Below are 13,911 nucleotides of genomic sequence, written 5' to 3' on the forward strand. Positions count from 1 at the left end.
TCAGACCAGAGGTTCAAACTCAGCACCAAAGCAGAAAGCAGGGCCTCCTCAAACCAGCCCTCTCCCGTCCCTGTCTAAATAAAGGAACACAAGAAACACATTTAACAACTCTTAGAATGACCTGGCCCCTCTAGCTTTCTAGTGACCCGACACTAATACAAGACACTGCTATAAACAGTTCCAGAATTAGAATCAGCATCTGTATCTTGAAGCTGCAAAGAGAGAAGGGAAGCTTTGATTGGGTGTCCTTTGGGACATTATTTAGATCTAAATGGCCAGGAAGAGGCACACTGTGCACATAAAACTGACTAGAAGAATTAGGGACAATCCCAACTATTAATAGCCAACATTCCCTACAGGAGGGAAAAAAACAGGGAGGGGAGGCAGGGAAAGTGAAGGTAATACCAATTCTCCATTATTGTATAAATGACATAACTTCAGGCTTCACTTTCCTCACTACAACTTAGAGAATTCGCAGATTATCTCGGGGATAACTTACACTTATATAATGGTAGGTGACTGTGGGCTTTATGGGTCTAACCCAGAGACCTAATTCAGAATTGTGGTAACCCACCCCACACACCATCTCCTCCCTCCCCACCTGCCCAAGAGACGGCCAAATGCCACAATTAGACAAAGGAAAAAGGAACAAAGAAAAATGAAGGACAAAGAATACTACGGTCAAGCTTAAACCACATATGGCCAGCAGAGATATTTTAAAGAGAAGACAGGGGGAAAAAAAAGAAAAGAGGGGAAAAAAGAAACAGAAGAGGCCACCATGCCAGGGACTTCACAAGGGACAGAGGATAAACATGGGTGTAGAAGAGGCCTTCCCCTTATCCCGAAAAAATGAAGAGTTGCACTGTTTTGTGGCCAACCCCACTTACCACCTGCCCTTTCTCATATTCTTCCACATGCAAAAGTGCTTGGAAAACTTTAAACCAGCCATTACACGGCACAGTTTGACTTTTACTATATCTCTCAGTCCCCAATGCTAACTACCCTAAGAATATGATTGAGGCTGATTAAAGTCCAAAAAGAATATGCTAAATAGTCACTCCCTTGTATGTATCTTCAACTCCCTTTCCATTCCCTCACTTTGTCATCCTTGCCTGGCAAGACCGAATCCCTGCTTAAATCCAGTTCTTTGTCAACACCACGTCTGCACCCACTCGGTCCATAGTGATAGGAGAAAAACGTACCCCCACACCAACTACTCACTTTATATTCATGGCCACCAAACTCAAATGGGCCCTGAGTGCTTTCTGATGATCATAATACATTTTACTGGCTCAATTACTCTCAGATTCTCCCCAGTGACTATTTCATACACATGGCTCTCCTCATATCTCTGATGCCTCCTCATTATCCTCACACTCGGCTTATCTTCCTGTTTCACTGAAATACCAGGCACAATCAGAACAGACTTTCCACAAGTGCCCCCCCGCCCCCGCCCACCCATCGCATCTGTCCTCCTAGCTACATCTGTGCCTTTATCACTCAAGACGGGCCAGCTTATGCTCTAACAACAACCACTACAACCCTCAGGAGCTTAACGACAAAAGACAGTAAATGTTCATCATGGTCAGCTGAGGGATCTGCTCTACACTGCCCTTACTCAGGGGATGCAGGTTGATTGATAAGCAGCCAGATTCTGGAACATCACCAGTCACCATGGCATAAAGGAAAATAACTTTTGAAGATGTTTACACTGACAATTAAATGCTATAGCACAGAAATGCCACGTGTCATTTAACACAATTCACCAGCCACAACCAGTTACATGATCCCAGCAAGCCATCAGAAGCCAGGAAGAAGAGTCCTACCATATGCCCACAAGTCAGAGAGTTGAACAGCTTTGACATTAGTGCTAATGACTTCCAAAGTGCCCACATACTCTACCTTTTCTCCTGTAAATATACTGTACTCCTAGCTAAGGCCAACCCACTCATGTACTAGGATCCTTCTTGCCTCCTGAAACATACCAATTCTACAGTTGGCTTCTCTGTCTCCTGTCTCATAAATATTTCTCTCTCTACTGAATCATTCTTAGCATATAATCATTACAACTACTTACCTTAAAAAACAAAAACTGGCTGGGTGCGTTGGCTCATGCCTGTAATCCCAGCACTTTGGGAGGCTGAGGCGGGCAGATCACTTAAGCCCAGGAATTTCAGACCAGCCTGGACAACACAGGGAGACCCCATCTCCAAAAAAAAACAAACAAACAAAAAAAAAATTAGCTGGGCATGTTGGTACATGCTTGTAGTCCCAGCTACTTATAGGGCTGAGGTGAGAGGATCGCTTGGGCCCAGGAGTCCAAGACTGCAGTAAGCCATGTTTGTGCCACTGCACTCCAGCTTAGGCAAAAGAGCAAGACCCTGTCTCAAAAAAAAAGAAAACCACTAAAAGCTTCACCTCATGTCCCCTTCCAGTTACACTCCTATTTCTCTGTTCCTGTCAACAGCGAATTTCCTTTCAGAGAGTTGCTATATTCACTCTAATTCCCCTACCCCACATTCTCTTGAACTCACTCCAGTGAAGAGTATCCCCTTCTGTATTAGTCTGTTCTTGCATTGCTATAAATAAATACATGAGACTGGATAATTTATAAAGAAAAGAGATTTAATTGACTCACGGTTCTGCAGTCTGTACAAGAAGCATGATGCTGGCATCTGCTCAGTTTCTGGGGAGGCCTCAGGAAACTTACAATAATGGCAGAAGGCGAAGGAGAAGCAGGCACAACTTACATGGCCAGAGCAGAAAGGAGGGAGGAGGTGCTATATACTTTTTTTTTTTATTTTACTTTAAGTTCCAGGATACATCTGCAGAACATGCAGGTTTATTACATAGGTATATGCGTGCCATGGTGGTTTGTTGCACCTATCAACTCATCATCTAGGTTTTATGCCCCACATGCATTAGCTTTTTGTCCTGATGCTCTCCCTCCCCTCCCCACCCCCAGTAGGCCCTGGTGTGTGTTTTTCCCCTCTCTGCGTCCATGAGTTTTCATTGTTCACCTCCCACTTGTAAGTGAGAACTGGCGGCATTTGGTTTTCTGTTCCTGTGTTAGTTTGCTGAGGATGATGCCTTCCAGCTTCATCCATGTACCTGGCAAAGGACATGATCTCATTCCTTTTTATGGCTGCATAGTATTCCATGGTGTATATGTACCACATTTTCTTTATCCAGTCTATCGTTGATGGGCATTTGGATTGGTTCCATGTCTTTGCTATTGTAAATAGTGCTGCAATAAACATATGTGTGCATGTATCTTTATAGTAGAATGATTTATATTCCTTTGCGTATATACCCAGTAATGGAAAAACTGGCTAGCCATATGCAGAAAACTGAAATTGGACCCATTCCTTACACCTTATACAAAAATTAACTCAAGATGGATTAAAGACTTAAATGTAAAACCCAAAACCATAAAAACCTTAGAAGGAAACCTAGGCAGTACCATTCAGGACATAGGCATGGGCAAAGATTTCACGACGAAAATGCCAAAAGCAATTGCAACAAAAGCTAAAACTGACAAACGGGGTCTCATTAAACTAAAGAGCTTCTGCACAGCAAAAAGAAACTATCACCAGAGTGAATAAGCAACCTACAGAATGGGAGAAAATGTTTGCAATCTACCCATCTGACAAAGGTATAATATCTGGAATTTACAAAGAACTTAAACAAATTTAGAAGAAAAAAACAAACAACCCCATCAAAAAGTAGGCAAAGTATATAAACAGACACTTCTCAAAAGAAGACATTTATGCGGCCAACAAACATATGAAAAAAACCTCAGCATCACTGATCATTAGAGAAATGCAAATCAAAACCACAGTGAGATACCATCTCACGCCAGTCAGAATGAGAATTATGAAAAAGTCAAGGGCAGGGCATGGTGGCTCACACCTGTAATCCCAGCATTTTGGGAGGCCAAGGCGGGCGGATCACCTGAAGTCAGGAGTTGGAGACCAGCCTGGCCAGCATGGTGAAACCGTGCCTCTACTAAAAATAAAAAAATTAGCGTGGTGGCAGGCACCTATAATCCTAGCTACTCGGGAGGCTGAGGCTGGAGAATTGCTTGAACCTGAGAGGTGGAGGTTGCAGTGAGCTGAGATCGCACCACCGCACTCCAGCCTGGGTGACAGAATGAGACTCCGTCTCAAAACAAAACAAAACAAAATACAAAAAGTCAAGAAACAACAGATGCTGGCAAGGCTGTGGAGAAATAGGGATGGTTTTACACTGTTGGTGGGAATGTAAATTAGTTCAACCATTGTGGAAGACAGTGTGGCAATTCCTCAAGAATCTAGAACCAGAAATACCATTTGACCCAGCAATCTCATTGCTAGGTGTATACCCAAAGGAATATAAATCATTCTACTATGAAGGTGCTATACACTTTTAAACCACCAAACCTCATGAGAACTCTATCTTGAGAACAGCACCAAAGGGATGTTGCTAGACCGTTCATGAAGGATCCACCCCCAAGATCCAATCACTTCCCACCAGGCCCCACCTCCAACATTGGGGATTACAATTCAACATTAGATTTGGGTGGGGACACAGATCTAAACCATGTCACCTTCCCACCATCCCTTCACCAAAACAGGTTAAGGTCTACCAAGACCTCTACCTTCCTACAGCCAATGGCTAAGTTTCAGACCTTATAGTACCCAAACTATCAGCTACATTCAACATAACTGCACACTTCAATTCTTAAAACATTTTTATACTTGAATCCAAGACATTTGGTTCTCCTCCTACTTTCCTGGGCACAGCTGCTCAGTCTCTTTTATTTGTTCTTTCTACGCTCATTTACTATCAACAGTAGGGTATCCCAGGGGTCAGTCAGTGCTCACACCACTCCTCTTCTTGGCTATACTCCTAACATCATTTGAGCTCATGATTTTGAATGCTATATCTATGCACTGATGACTCCCAAATGTGTATCTTGGGCCTGGATGGCCACACTGAGAAATATTCAGCTATCCAATGAAGTATGCAGTATCACCACTTTCATGTTTCAGATTTGTAGAATTTTGTTAAGAATTAATGACTCAACTTGAAAAATCATCCAGTCCAATCACGTATTTTAGAAGTAAAGAACCCAAGGCTCCTAGAAATAAACTAATTTCCCAAAGATTAAAAAGGGGACTTGTCACCAGATGCTTTCAACCACCTCCCTACCTTCATTAAAAAGCATAATACTGTAGGGCATCCTAAAGATGAAAATAAAGAGGGAAGTATAACAAACAGTAAATTAAGACAATAACAAACAAGTATGTTTCTAATAAAGTTAAAATGGAAAAGAACTGGAGTAAGTAAAAAGAAATTCATAAAGCCCTAATAGACAAATAAGAGATGACAACTTTACCTACTCGTGGAGTTTTTCAGGTCATTCTAGCAAGGACTCGACTTCATTCTCAAGACATTCCATCCATAGCCTAAATACCAGAAAGGGATGTTAACAGAGTAGGTGGTTTGGGTCTCTGGGGCTGGCCAACTCATAAGAGAGCTTGAAAGAGCTGCAGCATTTCTAAGAATGATTCTGCACAAGTAGGGCTGCCGATTGATCATCTCACTACCTCACCTCACTTTGTTTCATGTTTTCTATTTCCCAGCAGCACAGCAAGGTTAAATTTCACAGCAAAAGACACACCTCCTCTTTCATATCCAAATGGACAGCTTATTAAGAATTTGAAAGCTATTGGGGAACAAGGTAAAGCTCAGTTAATATGCCTAAGCAGCTGGACACGGCCGCTCACGCCTGTAATCTCAACACTGTGGGTTGCTGAAGCGGGTGGATTGCTTGAGGCCAGGAGTTCGAGATAAGCCTGGCCAACATGGCAAAGCCCCATCTCTACCAAAAATACAAAAAAAATTAGTCAGGCATGGTGGCGCACGCCTGCAATCCCAGCTACTCGGGAGGCTGAGGCACAGGAATCTCTTGAACCTGGGAGGCGAAGGTTGCAGTGAGCCGAAATCACACCACTGCACTCCACCCTGGGTGACAGAGAAAGGCTCTGCCTCAAAAAAATAAAATAAAATAAAATATGCCTAAGCAAAGATCACCATGCATGACATTTCACAGGACTCAGATCAACTTCTTATGGTGCAAGCCATCATTTCCAAGCTAGTTACAATACTGTGGCATAGATAAATGTATTGATAGGCATTTATGCATTTAGTCATACCAAATTTAACTATCCCAACAAATTAACTCACAAGTTTAAATTCAACATATTTAACTATTCTTGCCCTGTGTTTCCTTGTATGAAAAATGAGGTGACTGGACCAGACCATTTTTAGTAACTCCTCCCACATAATTCTTACCCAGGAGGAATATGAACTGCTTTGGAAAAGCTATGGCTGGCCGGCCACAGTGGCTCACGCCTGTAACTGAGGCTGGTAGATCGTTTGAGCCTAGGAGTTTGAGACCAGCCTGGGCAACAAAGTGAAACCCCGGTCTCCACAAAAAGTGCAAAAATTAGCTGGACATGGTGGTGCACTCCTGTAGTCCCCAGCTATTTGGGAGGCTGTGAGGTGGGACAATCACTTGAGTCTGGGAGTTCGAGGCAGAAGTGACCTATGATTGTGCCACTGCACTCTGGCCTGGGCGGCAGAGTGAGACCCTGCCTTTATAAAAAAAAAAAAAAAAAAAAAAAAGAAGAAGAAAAAGAAAAGCTATGGCCTATGTAGTCCCTAGGATGCTCTAATGGTCCATGAATGTAAAGTAGTTTAGATGATGAGGCAAGACGCAGAAAGCCCACCTTGTCCAGAACAGATATTAAACTAGGGGTATGACAAATTAAATTAATATAAATTTTATTTATTTATTTATTTATTTATTTATTAATTATAGAGAAAGGGTATTGCTCTGTCACCTAGGCTGGGGTGCAGTGGTGCAATCACAGATCACTGCAACCTCGACCTCCTGGGCTTAAGTGATCCTCCCACCTCAGCCTCTGTAGCTGGGCCTACAGATGTGTGCTACCACGCCTGGCTAATTTTTGTACTGGTGTGTGTCTGTGTGTGTGTGTTTAGAGACAGAGTCTCACTTTATTGCCCAGCCTGGTCTGGAACTCCTGGACTCAAGTGATCCTCTGGCCTCAGCCTCCCAAAGTGCTGGGATTACAGGTGTGAGCCACCACACCTGGCCAAATTTCAAAATATTTTAAACGCAAATCCAACTTCTGGGATGGAAACAAAGCTACCTAGAATAGGAAATACGTATTTTAGAAAATGATAATAGCTAAAGCTTAAAAAGCTCAGTTCCTATCTCAAGACATTAAGAAGAGCAAAATAAACCTAAAGAAAATAAAAAGGAAATAATAAGAGCAGAAATGAAATAGAAAATGAGGATAAAATAAAGATGATCAACAAAGGCATAAGTAGGCCATTTGAGAGGATTAATATGCCAAATCTTTGATGAAGACTGATGAATAAAACAGAGAGAAAGATATATAACTGTACATTGTAAAGATAATTAAAAAGCATATTTCAATCAACTTTATATTAAAAAGTTTTAAATTTTGGACAAATTGGGGAAATTCTCAAGAATGTACAACTTAACTGTCACAAAAAATGTAAAATCTGAATAGTCCTATAAGAAACTGAATCAGGTCATGTGCAGTGGCTCACGCGTGTAATCCCAGCACTTTGGGAGGCCGAGGCAGGTGGATCACGAGGTCAGGAGTTCAAGACCAGCCTGGCCAGCATGGTGAAACCCCGTCCCTACTAAGAATACAAAAATTAGCTGGGCGTGGTGGTCCACGCCTGTAATCCTAGCTACTCAGGAGGCTGAGGCAGGAGAACTGCTTGAACACGGGAGGTGGAGGTTGCAGTGAGCTGAGATCACATCACTGCACTCCAGCCTGGGCGACAGAGCGAGACTCTGTCTCAGAAAAACAAAGAAACTGAATCAGTAGGCCAAGCGCAGTGGTTCATGCCTGTAATTCCAGCACTTTGGGAGGCCGAGGCAGGCAGATCACTTGAGGTCAGGAGTTCCAGACCAGCCTGGCCAATATGGTGAAACCCTGTCTCACCTAAAAAAATCAGGTGGGCATGGTGGTGGGTGTCTGTAATCCCAGCTACTTGGGAGGCTGAGGCAGGAGAATCACTTGAACCCGGGAGGTAGAGGTTGTAGCGAGCCGAGATCTCACCACTGCACTCCAGCCTGGGTGACTGGGTGAGACTCTGTCTCAAAAAAAAAAAAAAGAAAGAAACTGAATTAGTAATTTAGAATCTTCCTATAGTAAAAAAAAAAACTGTATGTCCAGATGGCTTCACCAACAAGTTCTAAGGAAACAATAACACTCCACACAAAGACTTGAGAATAAATTATACAAACACTGCCAGAGAACAGGAGCAAAGGGCATCTTTCCTAGCTTAGAGTTTAGAATGTGTTCAATACAAAAACACAACTAGAACTGAACAAGAACTGAAAACTATAGGCCAATCTCATTCACGATCACTTATGCAAAAATCTTCAAGAAAATAGTAGCACATCAAATTCATATTTTAAAAGGATAATACACCCTGATCAAACTGGAGTTATTTTATTTCATTTTTTTTTTTTGAGATGGAGTCTCACTGTGTCACCCAGGCTGGAGTGCAGTGGCATGACCCCAGCTCACTGCAACCTCCGCCTCCCAGGTTCAAACGATTCTCCTGCCTCAGCCTCCTGAGTAGCTGGGATTACAGACCTGCACTACCATGCCCAGATAATTTTCATATTTTTAGTAGAGACGAGATTTCACCATGTTAGCCAGGCTGGTCTCAAACTCCTGGCCTCAAGTGATCCGCCCACCTCGACCTCCCAAAGTGCTGGGATTATAGACGTGAGCCACCGTGTCCAGCCCCAAACTGGATTTAAACCAGGATTCCACACTTAAAATTTTTGACTGACATTAAAAGTCAGTCAATGTAACTTACCATATTAACGTATTGAAGGAGGATACTCATATTCTCATCTCAACAGATGTGGAAGAAGTGACATAAGCAAACAGAAGGGAAGTTCCCACTCTGAAAAGAGATACATATCAAAAGCCTGTAATAAATTCCATACATCAAAAGCATTCCCTTTTAGAAAGGGGAATCACACAGGATGCCTACCATCATCTCTTCTACTCAACATTGTACTAGAGGTCCTGGCCATTGCAGTAAGGCAAGAAAAAGAAACAAGGAAGAAAAAAATGATATTATTTACACATGAGAAGGTTGTGTTCATAGAAAAATCAAAGGAGTTACTATTACCACTATTACTACAATTTTAAAGGGTTTATCAAGATTGCTGAATATATTAATGTACAAAAATAAAATTTTTATTTATCAGCAATTGTTAGAAATAAAATGTTGAGGGGGGGAGGGGGGAGGGACAGCATTAGGAGATATACCTAATGCTAAATGGCGAGTTAATGGGTGCAGCACACCAGCATGGCACATGTATACATATGTAACTAACCTGCACATTGTGCACACGTACCCTAAAACTTAAAGTATAATTAAAAAAAAAGATAGTAGAATGTGAATTGTAAGCACTATAAGGGTTTGCAAACGGAAATCACAGAAAATGAAAAGGTAAGGGAAAGACGTTGTAAAGGACCTTAAAGATGAAATAACTCAGTGTATCTCAAAGTGCAGTAATCTGTGACCTATTTTAAGAGGAAAAGGTTTTTACACACCTAAAAAAAAAAAAAGAAATAAAATGTTGAAAGACATGCCATTTTGTTAACATCAACATAGAACAAGTACCTGAAATAAATCTAATAAAATATGTTAAATATATTACTGGATATACCGAGCAAATAAAGCCAGACACAATCTATTTATAGAAAGCTCAACAACAAGCAAAACTATATAATTTAGAGATAAATATTTAGGTAGCAAAATTTAAAAACAAAACAAGGAAGTGATTTTTCATAAAGTCAGGATACCTTTGGGAGAAATGGATAATGATTGGAAGGAGAAGCAGGGGGCTTCTGGGGCCCTGGCATGTTGTATTTGTTGACTTCAGTGGTGGTTAGACAGGGCTCATTTACAACATTTCTTTCAGGTATACATTGTTTACATCACACTTATATTTCATACATGTTCATAGATGCATTAGAATTTTTTTTTTTTTTTTTGAGACAGAGTCGTGTTCTGTCGCCCAGGCTGGAGTGCAGTGGCGCAATCTTGGCTCACTGCAAGCTCCACCTCCTGGGTTCACGGTTCACGCCATTCTCTTGCCTCAGCCTCCCGAGTAGCTGGGACTACAGGCGCCTGCCACCACACCTGGCTAATTTTTTTGTATTTTTAGTAGAGACAAGGTTTCACTGTGTTAGCCAGGATGGTCTCCAATCTCCTGACCTCGTGATCCACCTGCCTTGGCCTCCCAAAGTTCTGAGATTACAGGCGTGAGCCACCGTGCCCGGCCTCAGAAAATTTTTTAAATTCCCAAGAAGCAGCTACAAAACAGGGGAATCCATATGGTAATTGCATCTTTTAAGACGTAAGGATAATTAATTTGGAACAATCACTTTGATCAAATGCCTTTATTAAATATCATATTTTTAAAAAAACAGAGAACTAACAGACGGTCTTCTGACCACGACAGCTAAAACCATGGGTTTTAAAGTCAGAAAATTTGGGTTTCAATTTTGCTCCACCACTTTCTAGAAATGCAATCTTCAGAAAGTGTTTTAGCTAAGTCTACTTTTCTCTACTGCAGAATGAGAATTCTATTTAACTCATGAGGCTCAGAGAAGACACATCTAAAGTGTCTTATCATATAAGAGAAATTAAGTGGGAATCGCTTTTGTAATTATCACGACTGTAGCCAGAAGGTGGGCACCTTCCCACTTTTATGAATAAATCCACAATCTTGAACTGACACAAAAAGTTCTAAGCAAAGGCATTCCCAGCCATTCGGTTAATAAAAACTGATCATCAGGAACAATATCACTTGAATTATTAAATGGTGACAAGTTTTACAGAACTCACAATAAATTACATTTAACACATTAAAAAAATATGGCTTTACTAGGCTGTTCTAATATTTTTTCTCTGAAAGAATCCCTTTTACATACATATGACCACAGTATAACTTTTACATAAAAATAATAAAGAAACTTCACAGGCTGAGAACATTAAGGATATATTAATATATGTCATTCATCAACAGCGATCATTCATCACATTAGTCCACATGTATTCAAACACACAGATATTCACCATGACAACATGAGCTGCCCACAAGCTCTTATTCTCCCAGTCCACCTCAATCCTATGCATTCACAGGACAAGCAACCAAAGGCCACGGAGGATCCACTCAATGTTTGAGAAATAGTGTAATAAGATGGAAAAAGAACATATCTAAGAGACAAACAAATCTGCTTTCAAACCCTGGCTATGCCACTTCCTAAGTAGGTATCCTCTTTAAGCCTCAGCATCCCAAGTTGTCCACCTGGAATAAAACCAACCTCACAGGACTGTTTTATGGAAACTCTTCACTGCAGAATGCTGGGGCTGTCATTCTCCTGAGTGAAGCAACCTCAAATACCCCATTCCACCAGACTGGGCTTACTTCCTCACAAAGATTGATTCCTTGCTAAGTGTTTTGTAACAGGTGGCTAATACAACCATTATTAAGACATCTCCTGAAGTATGTGGGTTAGAATCCCAGAAACTCAGAGACCTAGAAAAGAGCTCTGAGACCACCAAGACGTAACAGACTTCTCTGCTGATCCACCTAAACTTACATGTTTTTCTGTCATTTTGCAGATCAGTACAAGGTAGTTAACTGTTAAAGATTTGGTCCGCATCGGCCAGGCTCATTGGCTCACGCCTGTAATCCCAGCACTTTGGGAGGCTGAGGTGGGTGAATCACCTGAGGTCAGGAGTTCAAGACCAGCCTGGCTAACATGGTGAAACCCTGTCTCTACTAAAAAAAAAAAAAAAAAAAAAAATTAGCTGGGCATGGTGGCACACGCCTGTAGTCCCAGCTACTCGGGAGGCTGAGACAGGAGAATCGGAGGCAGAGGCTGCAGTGAGCCAAGATCATGCCACTGCACTCCAGCCTGGGCTATAGAACAAGACTCCATCTCAAAAAAAACGAAAGAGATTTGGTCCACATGAAGAATACATGATTTGAAAATTCAAATTAATACAAATCCATCATTTTGGGTCAGACATCTCAAGGGCAAACACTTCATTGCTTATTAAGAAACATGCATGGACTCTCCAGAATTGTCCTGCCAGAACAACATTGCTTCCTTAGTTAATCTGTCTGACTCAGTCACTCACATTCAATTTCCCTTAAGTATGGCTTTAAATCTAAAGTTGAGAATTTCAGCAATCAAACTGAATATTGATTCTTTTTATTGCAATCAAGTTTCCAATTTTCCAATTTTTGTTCACCCACAGGGTGGATGGATATCCTACAGCAGCGGTTGGCAAACTTTTTCTACAAAAGGTCAGACAGTAAATATTTTTGGTTTTGTTAGCCATGTGGTCTCTGTTGCAACTATTCAATTCTGCCCTTGAAAGACAAAAGCGATCACAGACAATATATAAATAAATGAATGTGGATGTTTTCTAATAAAACTTTATTGACAGAATCAAGTGTCCAGGCCAGATTTGGCCTACCCAAAGGTCTTTGTTTGCCTGCCCCTGCCACAGAACAGTGCTTCTCAAACTTTAATGCACATCTGATTCACACATAGGTATCTTGTTAAACTGCAGATTCTAATTCAGTGGATCTGGAGTGGGGCCTCAGATTCTGCATTTCTAACAAGCTCCCAGGTCATGCTGATATTGCTAGTCCAAGGACTACACTTTAAGTAAGAGTCTAAAAGAATAGTTGCGCATTACAATCATATAGGTAGTTTAAACACACACACACACACAGAGAAATGCCTATACCCCACCTTGGATCAATTGAATGAGAATTTGAGGAACACAGTCATCTACATTTTGTAAAAACTTCTCCAGATGATTCTAATGTGCACTTAGGACTGACACTACCAAATTAGAAGAAAAGATGGTAAAGAAACACATTTGTCAGTACTTTGTACTCAAAAGATGGCTTTAATAATTATATGGTACTTTTCCTATCCTGCTGAAAAGAGAAAGAAAAGTTGGGTGAAGAGCAACACAAAAGATTAGGCTGTATTTAAAAAAAATTTAATGATTAAGGGAGTTATTTGATATAAGTGAATTAAAGACATATAATCAACTTCTCTAGAGAACCATATTTCATGTTTGAGCATATTTGGGAATTGTCATGTTAAGAAATGACATGAAGCTGAGTGCTGTGGCTCATGCCTGTAATCCTAGCACTTTGGGAGGCCGAGGCAGGCAGATCACCTGAGGTCAGGAGTTCAAGACCAGCCTGGCCAACATGGTGAAACCCCGTCTCTACTAAAAATACAAAAATTAGCCGGGAGTGGTGGCGGGCACCTGTAATCCCAGCTACTGGGGAGGCTGAGGCAGGAGAATCGCTTGAACCTGGGAGGCAGAGGCTGCAGTGAACGGGGATCGCCCCACTGCACTCCAGCCTGGGCAACAGAGCAAGACTCTTGTCTCAAAAAAAAAAAAAAAAAAAAAGAAAAAGAAATGACATGACACTGCTTTCTCTCAGCACTCTGCAATTTCTCAACATTCTATCCAAACTAAACAGTGCATTAGAAAGTTACTCAAAATGTAATGTTTTAAATCATAAAGGAAAGCATTCTTAATAAAAAGTAGCAAGAATTGTGATTTTTGTTGTTCTGTATTGTCTGCTTTGTGCAAAATATATTTCTACCCAAATTCCAGGGATTCTTACTTTATTTTCCAAATTTTTCCTGTAAAAAATAAGTTACTACTATAGCAAGAGTTTCCCTCCCTGATTTTATTTCCCATTCGTTTATTCCAGTTTTTTGC

General features: G+C 41.1%; 1 long non-coding RNA gene across 1 annotated transcript in view; it reads right to left on the reverse strand.

Annotated features, from left to right (window-relative positions):
• Positions 1-2,704: 2,704 nt before the first annotated feature.
• Positions 2,705-13,911, reverse strand: part of LOC134739064 (uncharacterized) — a 39,164-nt gene continuing 27,957 nt past the window's right edge. Inside the window, exons 3-4 of the long non-coding RNA XR_010125511.1 lie at positions 8,941-9,030; positions 2,705-5,450 (exon numbers count right to left, since the gene is read on the reverse strand). This is a non-coding gene — a long non-coding RNA (uncharacterized LOC134739064). The remainder of the gene's footprint in view (positions 5,451-8,940; positions 9,031-13,911) is intronic.

Source organism: Pongo pygmaeus, chromosome X, assembly GCF_028885625.2.
Source record: "Pongo pygmaeus isolate AG05252 chromosome X, NHGRI_mPonPyg2-v2.0_pri, whole genome shotgun sequence".
In the NCBI taxonomy this organism is placed as follows: domain Eukaryota; kingdom Metazoa; phylum Chordata; class Mammalia; order Primates; family Hominidae; genus Pongo; species Pongo pygmaeus.